The sequence below is a fragment of the Cornus florida genome, unplaced genomic scaffold (assembly GCF_030987335.1).
Source record: "Cornus florida cultivar Cherokee Brave unplaced genomic scaffold, ASM3098733v1 CherokeeBrave_3.0.0_Hap2_Chr01, whole genome shotgun sequence".
NCBI lineage: Eukaryota > Viridiplantae > Streptophyta > Magnoliopsida > Cornales > Cornaceae > Cornus > Cornus florida.
In genome coordinates, this window is record NW_026775571.1 from 71,717,303 (window position 1) to 71,729,358 (window position 12,056).

The following is a 12,056-nucleotide window of genomic DNA, read 5'->3' on the forward strand; positions in this document are numbered from 1 at the left end:
GGCTCATACCAATTAGAAATGATACACTTACATATAAGCACTTCACCTTTCCTCTACCCATGCGATGTGGGACTGTACACTCGTAATTCGCCAATGTGGTAGTCTAACAGTGTCTCTTGCACCCGCCCACGGCACACTCGCCCACAAGGTTATCATAATCCACCCCCCTTGGAGGCCCGACGTCCCCGTCGGCACACTTCTGGCTGGGTCAGGCTCTGATACCATTTGTAACGACCCACTCCACCACATGGTATGATATTGTCCGCTTTGGGCCTGAGCCAACCCGGTTTTGCTCTTAGATTTTACCCCAAAAGGCCTCATACCAATTGGAGATGACACACTTACATATAAGCACTTCACATTTCCTCTACCTAGGCTATGTGGGACTGTGCACCTGTAACTCGTCAGTGTGGTAGCCTGATAGTGTCTCTTGCACCCGTCCACAAGGTTATCACAATCCACCTTATGGCCTTAAACTTGCGGCCCTCTCTTTTATAGTGGGCATTATGGAAATTGGGATTTTGCCGTCCATGGGCCATTCCCTGGTCCATTTTTAATCAAGTGGAGCATCCTTCGTTAATTGGGCCGACTTGACTTTCTCGTGGACCTTTTTATTAGTTTATAGCCTGTGCTGGGCTTCAAGATGATTTTGGCTAATAATGGGCTGTACGCCCATTGATACGTGGCGTATTATAATTGGTGAGGAATTTTCTCTCCACACTTTGCCCCCAATTCCTTTTCTGAATTGAATTCATATATGGAATTGTAACTGCTTTCAGGAAGTGGAAAAGTTTTTGCAACTGTTACTGCCTATCATTACCATTTGTGCTCCCAATTTTTGGGGTCTCGTGCTCGCCTCTTCATTTTTTACTTCACTTTGCCTATATATTGTGTTCTTATCATTCGGGTGTTCGTATTTGTGATCCCGTTTATGAGTTTAAGCAAGAATCTGACCGCTGTTGCGTCATCTACTTTCATCTATCAAGGTTAGTCTTTCTTCCATTCCCTCTTTCTGTCATTATGAGATAAGAAAGTAGCGAACGAACTCACAGTGCTCATATATCTGAATCTGAGTCGGGGACTGCGGCGGTGAGTTCGAGTGGTTATGCTGAGGTCCTATAATCATCCCTCTGGATATTGTGGAAAGGAAAGTCTTTTCCAATTGCCCAATTGAGAAAGAAAAACCGTGTTCCTTCTAATGTTACCTTTAAGGAGTATGATCATGATTTAAACTTTAGTATCAGCGAGGGTTTGGAAGAGGGCGAGATGCTCTTCTCGGCTTTACACTTTCCTGCCTTTTGATTTCCCCTTAACCCTTTCTATCTTCGGGTCCAATCGATGTTGAATTTGGCTCCCCTTCAGGTTGACCCTAATTTTTTTCGCATCCTCTCTTGCCTTTTTGTTTTGAATAGGGTTCGACGTTTGATCTTTAATCTTGCTGATCTTTTATTCTACTATACTCTTGATAGAATGAAAGGTGGAGAGGGTAAGTTCCACTTTCATTCTAAACTGGGTAGAGCCCTTTTCTCTCATCTTAACACTTCTGACAAGAAGTGGAAAGATAAAATTGTTAAAGTTGGAGGGGCATGTCGCTTTTCGTCTGCTCTGGATCTATTTGATCGATCGAGTTTTCATACTCCATCCGTTCTTGCATTCGATGATTTGGGCGAGTCTTCTTGCTTTGTCTGTGTCGTAAAACATTTTTATTATATTTATGACTTCTTGGATCACATAACTGACTTTTTCTCTTCAAAATTTGCAAATAGCCGTCTTGAGAATTTGCAGGCGAGAGTTTGGATCGACGTTCCTTCTGCTAAGGTCCTTTTTTCCTCTTCTCTTCTTGAGACAATCTCTAGGGATTACAATCTCTAGGGATTCTCCCGTGATTGTTCAAAATCCCGAGGAGCTTATCAACCTTGACGGTTCTAATACCGAGGCTAGCCTTGTATCGCTTGCCCTTCTTCCTTTTTCTCAGTCAACGATGGAACTTCCCCCTCCAAAACCTCGTATGACTAGGAAAGAGAGGGAGGCAGCTGCTAAAATTGCTGCAGGAGAGGAAAAACACCCTCGTTGAGGCGGGCAAGTTCTTTTCTTCTCAAATTAGTGGGTGGTGGCTCATAATTAGTGATGCATGCTAGGAAAATACTATTGTAATATTCATCACATTTTTATAAGCGTGCATCACTAATTGGTGGGAACTGATTTACTTTTGCGTATGGGAGGATTTTGATCCCATCTTCCTAAAAGAATTTTCTGTGGGAGAGTGGCCAAAATCTTTAGTGGAATCCTATTATCCTAACTTGAAAGGTTACACGGTGATATTAAGTTCTGCTAAACAGGATGTATTGAACTCATAATTCGATTTCACTAAAGATTTTGGCCACTCTCCCATGGACCATTCTTTTAGGAAGATGGGATCAAAATCCTCCCATGCGCAAAAGTAAATCGGTTCCCACTAATTAGTGATGCACGCTTATAAAAATGTGATGAATATTACAATAATATTTTCCTAACATTTATCACTAATTGGAGGGGACCGAGCACTATTGTGTTGGAGAGAATTTTAATGGAAGATAGCAGTTGTATTTCATTCTTGCGTGTTTCACAAATCTTCTCAAAAAAACCTTCCTCAACGTTACAGATGAGTATAATCTTTACATCTTAGTTCATCCTCTCTCACAGATCATTGTTGGGGAAGGTGGGGCAATTCAGTTTCATTTCTTCTACTGAATTACTGAATTGGGTTTTGCAATTGGGTGATATATTGATGTATTAAGTATTAACCAGTAAATTATTTTGGAGTTGGACTTGTTGACATGGTAACCAGATAAATTAAATGGTCCAAATTGGTATATTTAAACTTCAAATTATTGGGATTTATTCTTAAATTTGATTTTTCTATCTAATTTTATGACTTATTTTTTCTTAAAAAAAATTGAATCTTTATATTATAAAAGAATTGTCTGACGGTGTTTGCAGAGTTTGTGGGAATGGTGGAGAGACAATTGTCCACCCACAAATGTTAAGACAATTTGGAAGATGGGTAGTGGTTTGTTAGCCCCTTGACGGTTGTCCAAGGGAAGACATGGGCATTTCAAGGCCATGCCATGTCTTAGGAATACTTTGGCTTTGATTAGACAGCCATGAGGGTGCTCAGTGGGTTGTCAGCGTGCACAAGATGCTCAGCGTGCACACAAGATGCTTAAAAGGATGCTCGGCGTGCACTGGGGGTGCCCAGTGGCACTTTCGTAAATATGGCGAAAAGTGAAACTTGGAGTTTTGACTCGGGATCTTTATGGGAGATACCTTGAGTCCATAGAAGCTGGTTGGCGCAGACGGCACTCAATTTGGATGTCGGGAAAGGTCTGAAAGGCCATTATGACTCCTCAAGCATGGGTGATGTTTACTCCTGTCAGAGTGCTGGATTTCCTTAAGACTATATTAGGGGGGGTCTGTTGAGCGCATCGGTTGGGCTATGGCATGGCTTGCTTAGAGGGCTTAGCCAACGTGCATGGGCACGTGTTGCACCACTCCAAGATGGTTGCACAAGTGGGGAGCATCCAAGATATTGAAGGGCAAACAAGTGTGCACCGACACGCGCGCTGGGGTGCAGCGGCGTGCGTGAGGGCGTGCAGGTGGGCGCGCGGGTAGGCGTCCAACCTAGTGTGCGCCAGCGTCTAGCTCGGCTTGCACATGGGCGTCCAGGTGGGCGTATAGCCACGGGCGCATGAGGGTTCAAACATGGCGCGCGAAGAAGGGCACTAGTGTGTGCGCCGGCGTGCACTTTGGTGTGCATCCGAGCGTGCGCACTGGCGTGCATGGCTTGGCACGCCGTGCACTCAGAGACATATGTATGTGGGTGCAGATTGGTGAACTTGGGCTAGGTTCACAAGGTTGACTCAGATGTGGCTAGAGCATGGATAACACAAAGTCATGGCTTGCGGTTACAAGAGGTGGTGGCTTAGTGGGCTCGGTTGGTTGGGGGAAGTTACTAGCACTTCCCACTCATCATGGGAAGTGGGGGAGTGCTGAGTAACCTCCCAAACATGTGGCACAATTCTGAAAGGACCAACACACAGGCGGTTAAGGGTGGTTTCCTCCACTATGCAGAATCTAACTTCTTGTGGTTATGTGGCATAAGCAGAACATGCCAACAAGTCTAGCAGTTGGGCTTGTCAACTGCATTTTAGTGCTGGCTCATTTAGAGGGTGCCAGCACGACCCTAGGTGGATGGGGGTGTCATCCATCATCTTAGTGGGCAGTTATGGGCGGTTTTGAGAGTGGCCTATATAATGCTAAGGTGGGCTTTGTAAAGGGAACAGAGAAGATGGTGTGAGCCTTGGTTGTTCCTTGTACGAACTCATGTTCCTTTGTAATAAATTTAATATGAGCAAAGGTTAGGGCTTGTCCCTGTAAACTGTGTGTGCCTTCTTTATATTTCTATACTGTGTGTATTGTGTTGTTGTGTTGGCTGAGACTTGGTGGCCCCAAGTGCCATCGCAGAGGCAAAAATTCGTGGTGTAATTTAGCCCTGTGACAATGCTGAATGATCTTACTGAAGAACAGTCCATGGAGTTGAAAGTGCTCATGTTGTAACAAGGGTCATTTTGTCCCACATCGAAATCGGATGGGAAAGAGATTGGGTATAAATGGGTGGGTATGCAGCCTTACCTAACAGTTCGAGCTTTTGGGTAAATGGGCAAGCGCCCACCCGTTACAGTTGGTATCAGAGCCAAACCCAGTCCTTGATCCGGTGCCACGCCAAACGCCCGGCCCGGAAGGCGTCCGGGTGAGTCCACCCGGGTAGGCAGGGTGGCCCAACCGCAACGAGGGCGTTGCGAATTTGGGTGGGGGAGAATGTAACAAGGGTCATTTTGTCCCACATCGGAATCGGATGGGAAAGAGATTGGGTATAAATGGGTGGGTATGCAGCCTTACCTAACAGTTCGAGCTTTTGGGTAAATGGGCAAGCGCCCACCCGTTACAGTTGGTATCAGCATTATATAGGCCACTCTCAAAACCGCCCATAACTGCCCACTAAGATGATGGATGACACCCCCATCCACCTAGGGTCGTGCTGGCACCCTCTAAATGAGCCAGCACTATAATGCAGTTGACAAGCCCAACTGCTAGACTTGTTGGCATGTTCTGCTTATGCCACATAACCACAAGAAGTTAGATTCTGCATAGTAGAGGAAACCACCCTTAACCGCCTGTGTGTTGGTCCTCTCAGAATTGTGCCACATGTTTGGGAGGTTACTCAGCACTCCCCCACTTCCCATGATGAGTGGGAAGTGCTAGTAACTTCCCCCAACCAACCAAGCCCACTAAGCCACCACCTCTTGTAACCGCAAGCCATGACTTTGTGTTATCCATGCTCTAGCCACATCTGAGTCAACCTTGTGAACCTAGCCCAAGTCCACCAATCTGCACCCACATATATATGTCTCTGAGTGCAGGGCGTGCCAAGCCATGCACGCCCATGCGCACGCTCGGATGCACACCAAAGTGCACGCCGGCGCACACACTAGTGCCCTTCTTCGCGCGCCATGTTTGAACCCTCATGCGCCCGTGGCTATACGCCCACTTGGACGCCCATGTGCACGCCGAGCTAGACGCTGGTGCACACTAGGTTGGACGCCTACCCGCGCGCCCACCTGCACGCCTGCACGCGCACCGCTGCACCCCAGCGCGCGTGTCGGTGTACACTTGTTTGCCCTTCAATATCTTGGATGCTCCTCACTTGTGCAACCATCTTGGAGTGGTGCAACACGTGCCCATGCACATTGGCTAAGCCCTCTAAGCAAGCCATGCCATAGCCCAACCGATGCGCTCAACAGACCCCCCCTAATATAGTCTTAAGGAAATCCAGCACTCTGACAGGAGTAAACATCACCCATGCTTGAGGAGTCATAATGGCATTTCAGACCTTTCCCGACATCCAAATTGAGTGCCGTCTGCGCCAACCAGCTTCTATGGACTCAAGGTATCTCCCATAAAGATCCCGAGTCAAAACTCCAAGTTTCACTTTTCGCCATATTTACGAAAGTGCCACTGGGCACCCCCAGTGCACGCCGAGCATCCTTTTAAGCATCTTGTGTGCACGCTGAGCATCTTGTGCACGCTGACAACCCACTGAGCATTCTCATGGCTGTCTAACCAAAGCCAAAGTATTCCCAGGACATGGCATGGCCTTGAAATGCCCATGTCTTCCCTTGGACAACCATCAAGGGGCTAACAAACCACCCCCACCAGAAGAAGTCGACGCCCTCGTCGACTTGTCCAAGTACTCCCTTACCTGTTTCTCAAACTGCCATAATGTCACATCCCTTTCCCAACTCGCCTCTGCTTCACTGCATCCTTTCCATTGCACCAAGTAATCAGTTCTGCGATTTTTCTTACTCTGACCCTGGGTCCGGTGAGACAAAATCTTCTCCACCTCCTTGTTAAACTGCAACCGAATAACAGGTGGGGCTCTCTTAGCCTGCTGTCTTGATGTATCTGCAGTGTCCTCATGAAAAGGCTTGAGGAAACTCACATGAAAAGTAGGATGGACCTTCAGTCTCTCAGGTAACTGTAATCTGTAAGCAACATTCCCCACTTTCTTCACAACTTCAAATGGACCATCATACTTCTGAATCAGCCCTCTGTGAACAGTCTTGCTGCTTATCTTCTTCCAAATCTGTGGAGTCAACTTCAACAGAACCTTGTCTCCCACTTGGAACTCTAATGGCCTTCTCCCTTTATCTGCATACTTTTTCATCCTTCTCGCAGCCTTGGCAAGGCTGTCCTGTGCCTCCTCCACCATCTCTTGCATGGAACGAGCATATCGGTATGCTGCAGGGCATCTTCCACCAGTCCTCTGCACTGCCACCTCCTGTGGTGTGCGAGGTTGTTGCCCTGTTGCCAACTCAAAGGGACTCATTCCTGTTGCTGAAGACCTATGCAAATTATAAGAGAATTGTGCAGTGTCTAGCAACTCCAGCCAATTTTTCTGACTTGCAGTGACATAGTGCCTCAGATATTCTTCCAATAACTGGTTCATCCTCTCAGTCTGTCCGTCAGTCTGAGGATGGTTTGCTGTGGAGAACTTCAGTTCAGAACCCATCAAGCCAAATAGCACTGTCCAGAACCTTCCCGTAAATCTGGTGTCACGATCACTAACAATATCTTCGGGCAAGCCAAAATATTTCACCACAAACTTATGAAATAAACCAGCAGCAACTTCCGCTGGGCATGCATGTGGTGCAGCAATAAAAATTGCATATTTAGAGAATCTATCTACAACCACAAAAATAGATCTCATACCTTCCACCTTAGGAAAACCAGAAATGAAGTCCATTGAAACTGATTGCCATGGAAGCTCTGGTATGGGCAAGGGTTGCAGTAGCCCTGCCTCTTTCTTCCTCTCATGCTTGTCTTTCTGACAGACCAAGCAAGTCTTGACATATAACTCTATGTCATCCTCCATCTTGGGCCAGTAATATGATCTGGATATCAATGCCAGCATTCTATCCACCCCTGGATGTCCAGCCCACTGAGGATCATGCATTTCCCGCATTAGTTCCCGTCTCAAACCTCCAATAGGAACATATAATCTACCTCCTCTGGCGTAGAGTAGATTATCTTCAATCCAGTACTTTCTGACTTCACCATCAGTAACCTGTTGCTTTAGTTTCTGATAGGCATTGTCGGACTGAGATTGCTCTTTGATTCTGTCAAGGAAATCAGTATACACCGTTGTCAACGACGCCACATACTCCTGCACTTCTTTCCTACTCAAGGCATCAGCAACCTGATTCTGCTTTCCAGGTCTGTGAACCCACACAAAATTGAACTCCCCAAGAAACTCTTGCCAACGAGCTTGCTTTGGAGTAAGCTTTTTCTGTGTCTTGAAGTAGGTATTGGCCACATTATCAGTCACCACTGTAAACTTAGTACCCAACAGATAGTGCTTCCATGCGTCAAGACAATGTATCACTGCAGTTATCTCCTTCTCGTGAGTTGTATACCTCTGTTCAGCATCCTTAAGCTTCCTGCTTTCAAAGGCACATGGGTGTCCTTCTTGGACTAGAACCCCACCAATTGCTCTATCAGAGGCATCAGTATGCACTTCAAATGGCAAACCAAAGTCAGGTAGTCTCAAGACCGGTTCTGTAGACACTGCCTGCTTAAGCATCTCAAAAGCATTCTGGCACTCCTCAGACCAAACCCACTGTTTGTCCTTCTTCAGCAAGTTCGTTAAAGGACTAACCTTCTTGGAATACCCCTTTATAAACTTTCTGTAGTAGTTTGCCAACCCTAGAAAAGATCTTAACTCTGTCACTTTAGTAGGTGCAGACCAATCAAGGATGGCTTTCACCTTTCTCTCATCCATTCTGACATGGCCCTTACTGATCCAATGCCCCAAAAACATCACTTCTTAGCTACAAAACTCACACTTCTCCTTTTTGACAAATAACTAAAACTCCTTCAGTTTTGAGAAAACCAATCTCAAGTGTTTTAAGTGATCTTTCAATGACTCACTATAGACTACAATGTCATGCAAATAAACAACAACAAAACGATCGATGTAGTCATAAAACACATTATTCATTAAGTTGCAGAAGGTTGCCGGGGCATTAGTTAGCCCAAACGGCATTACAAGAAATTCATAAGACCCATAACGAGTTACACATGCAGTTTTGGGTTCATCTCCTTCTGCTATACGCACTTGCCAGTAGCCTGCACGTAAATCCAGCTTAGTAAAATAGGATGCCCTTGACAACCTGTCAAATAAATCTGCGGCATTGGGCACTGGGTACTTGTTCTTCACAGTCACCTTATTCAGAGCCCTATAATCCACACACATCCGCATTGAGCCATCTTGCTTCTTCTGGAACAACACTGGCGTGCCATACGGTGCCTTGGATGGTTGAATATAGCCAGACTCCAGCAACTCATCCAACTGTCTACGCAGTTCAGCCAGTTCTGAAGGCGCCATCCGGTATGGGGCCTGAGCAGGAGCCCTTGCACCCGGCTCCAACTCTATCTTGTGATCAACAGCACGTCGAGGGGGCAATTGCTTGGGTAGTTCTGGTGGCATCACTTCTGCAAATTCCTCTAGAATTTCAGCAACAGAATCCGGAACTTCAACAAGCTGGTCCGGTTTGATCTCTATCATAGCTGCAAGAAAGGTAGAGTCTCCCCTCTTCAAACCTGTTTTCACTTGCAATGCAGAGATTATTTCGATGCAACCATATTTTCGATCTTCCTTCTTTTGGTGCCCATAAAGAGCCACTGATGGAATAAAACATGGACAACTCTTGTCCCAAATAAAAACTCCTCCCAAATATGGCACAACTACCACTCTGGCTTTTGTAAGGAACTCAATTCCAAGAATTAGATCAAAATAATCTAAGGGAACAACCATAAGACTAACTACGCCCTCCCAACAACCAACTTTCATAGAAGTGGTGGCCATGCCTTGACGGCTAACAGGTAGCCTAAAGCAATCGGACCAAATTTATGATTTAGTCAGTTGGGGTCATATATATGCTGACAATTGTGGAAAAGCTTAAACGATTGGGTATGCAATAGTTCTCAGCTAATCTTGAATCGAGCTCTATCAAATGTTTCTTCTAATTCTTCATTGCAGCCTAGTGTTTTAGTGTTGTTGGTTGGTCTCCAATTGATGGTCTGGTGGTAGGGTGTGTGATGTTTGGGGTTTTTGGTCCGTGTTTGAAACCATCATCTTTTTTCCTTCTCATTTAACATCTAACCCCACTAATCATTGTCATGTTAAAATTAATGTTGCATTTAGGTGAATTTCGTCATATTGATTAACATTTTTTTTTTCTAACTAGTACTCACACACATATGTCTCTTCTCAAACTTAAATCCTTAACTTCCTTTTGAAAAGTAAGAGACTGATATCGCTAGACCACTGGCTTATTAGTTACTAATTAGCATATTAGAATATCGTCTACAGTGTCACACAAGTTTACGCGCAAGGACAGATCCAGAAATTGTCAATGGAGTAAGCTAAAATTAAACATAAATTTAATACAATTTCTTAAACAATTTTTTTTTTTTATTTTTTTATTAGGGCTTGTTTGACTTGGCCCTTTATTTTAGTACGGTGGTTTAACTGACTTGGGCTTGTTTGAGTTGACTAACACTAATAATAAATTTTTTTTTTTGGATTGGGTTAAAATTACCCATAGTAATAATTTTTTTTTTAATTTTTGGGGTGGGCTGGAGCCCAACCCAGCCTTAACCTAGATACGCCATTGCTTATGCGAACACACTCCGAAAATAGCGACTGAATATAAATATAAATTTTTATTTATATATCTATTGAATAAGGTAATTGCAGAACTTTAATTAATTTATAATTTTTATACTCAAATTACATAAGTTAAAAAATCAAATTATTCGAATATCAAAAATATATATATGATATTACTCTTTTTTCTTATCAATATACTTATATTTTTGTTCATTATTTACTATGACATGTATTTTATGCAGGGATAGAGCCAAGATTTAGTTTTAGGGAGGCACAAATTAGTACTTTACAAATTATATACCTAAATGCGTGAAAAAATTTCATCCCCAAGGGTATTTAAAAAAAATAAAAAAAAAATTTAGGAGGGGCATAAAGTAATATTTTACAAATATTATACCTATATATATATATTAACCCCGGCCCAAGCTGGCTCCGTCCCTAATTTTATGTTAATTTTATTTTTTTTAGAAAGAAGTAGAACAATTTGATATATCATAATATTGTTCTAAGAGCATTGTCATGTATTTGTTTTATATGAGATAATAAAACAAATGGTGTACGATTGGTTGAATGACTAAAACGTATTGGACACGTATTTAAGAATATCCATAAAATATTAAAATTCAATGCAATATTCCACACAAACTCGACATCTTGGTAGAAGCGTCTGTGTTTTAAAATTTGACATCATTTTCATTGTACGACTAACCCTCTACACATTTTAACCAAGCTAGAATAAATACAGTATATGAGTTGTACTTACTTGATAACATCATCCTTGAACTTGAAAATTTCTCGAAGCATTTGCAAGAAATATGGATTCAATGCATTCTTCTTTTGTGCAAACAAACTGGGCAACCCATTTCGATTTCCCCACTCGCAGCCTTTGTCTAAGCTCACTGTGAAGGACATATCCGAAGCCTCTGTTTCAACTCCAACATTCTCAAACAACTCCATCACGTTTGGATTCACCTGCCGAGAGATTAGAAAAATTCATATCAGGTTTGTTTAGATAATTAATTTTTGAATTTAGGTTACTAACTGTTATAGATTAAATATTCCAATTCATATCCGAATTATCAAGGCTGATTCGGATCAAAATTTGACCCAAACAAGTCCTATTAGTTACGGATTGAGGAGTCGGTATCAATTTATGTCTAACTACTCCGGATATAGTTCCTCGAGCCACATTTTCTAAACGAACCAGAACCAGAGCCAATCCGAATTGATCTCGTAAAAGATCCGTTACAGAATGAATGCGATCAAATGATCCGCCGCTGCCAATATGTCTTGCAGTAAAAATATGTCTCCGTTTGTTTGTTCCGACGTAAAAAAAAAATTTAGGATTTTTTTTTCCCACTAAAATATTTTCTTTTATTTTTATTTTTCAGTATTAGACAAAGGTTTAGGTCGAGGTTAAGGTCGAGCCCATTGAGTGGGCATGTAAAATAGTTTATCGCAAAATTAATAAAAACACAAAAAATATTTTTAAAAAAATATTTTAAGCTGAAACGGATAAATGTTTTACAAAATTGTTATTATTATTGATATTCTATCCTCTTCTCTGGGTAAAAAGTTTCACTGTGAATCAAAGTGTTCCCATTTCATATTCAGAAGATATTAGTTTCAGTAGTCTCATTGCTTTTTAAGTTCTTTATTTATTTATTTTATTTTTATTTTTTTTTCCTTGGCAACAACAGCAGTAAAAAAAAAAAAAAAAAAAACTAACAAGCACTGTCATTAGCATCAAGCTCCAAAAGGCAAAAATTGACAGAGGTAGCAAAGC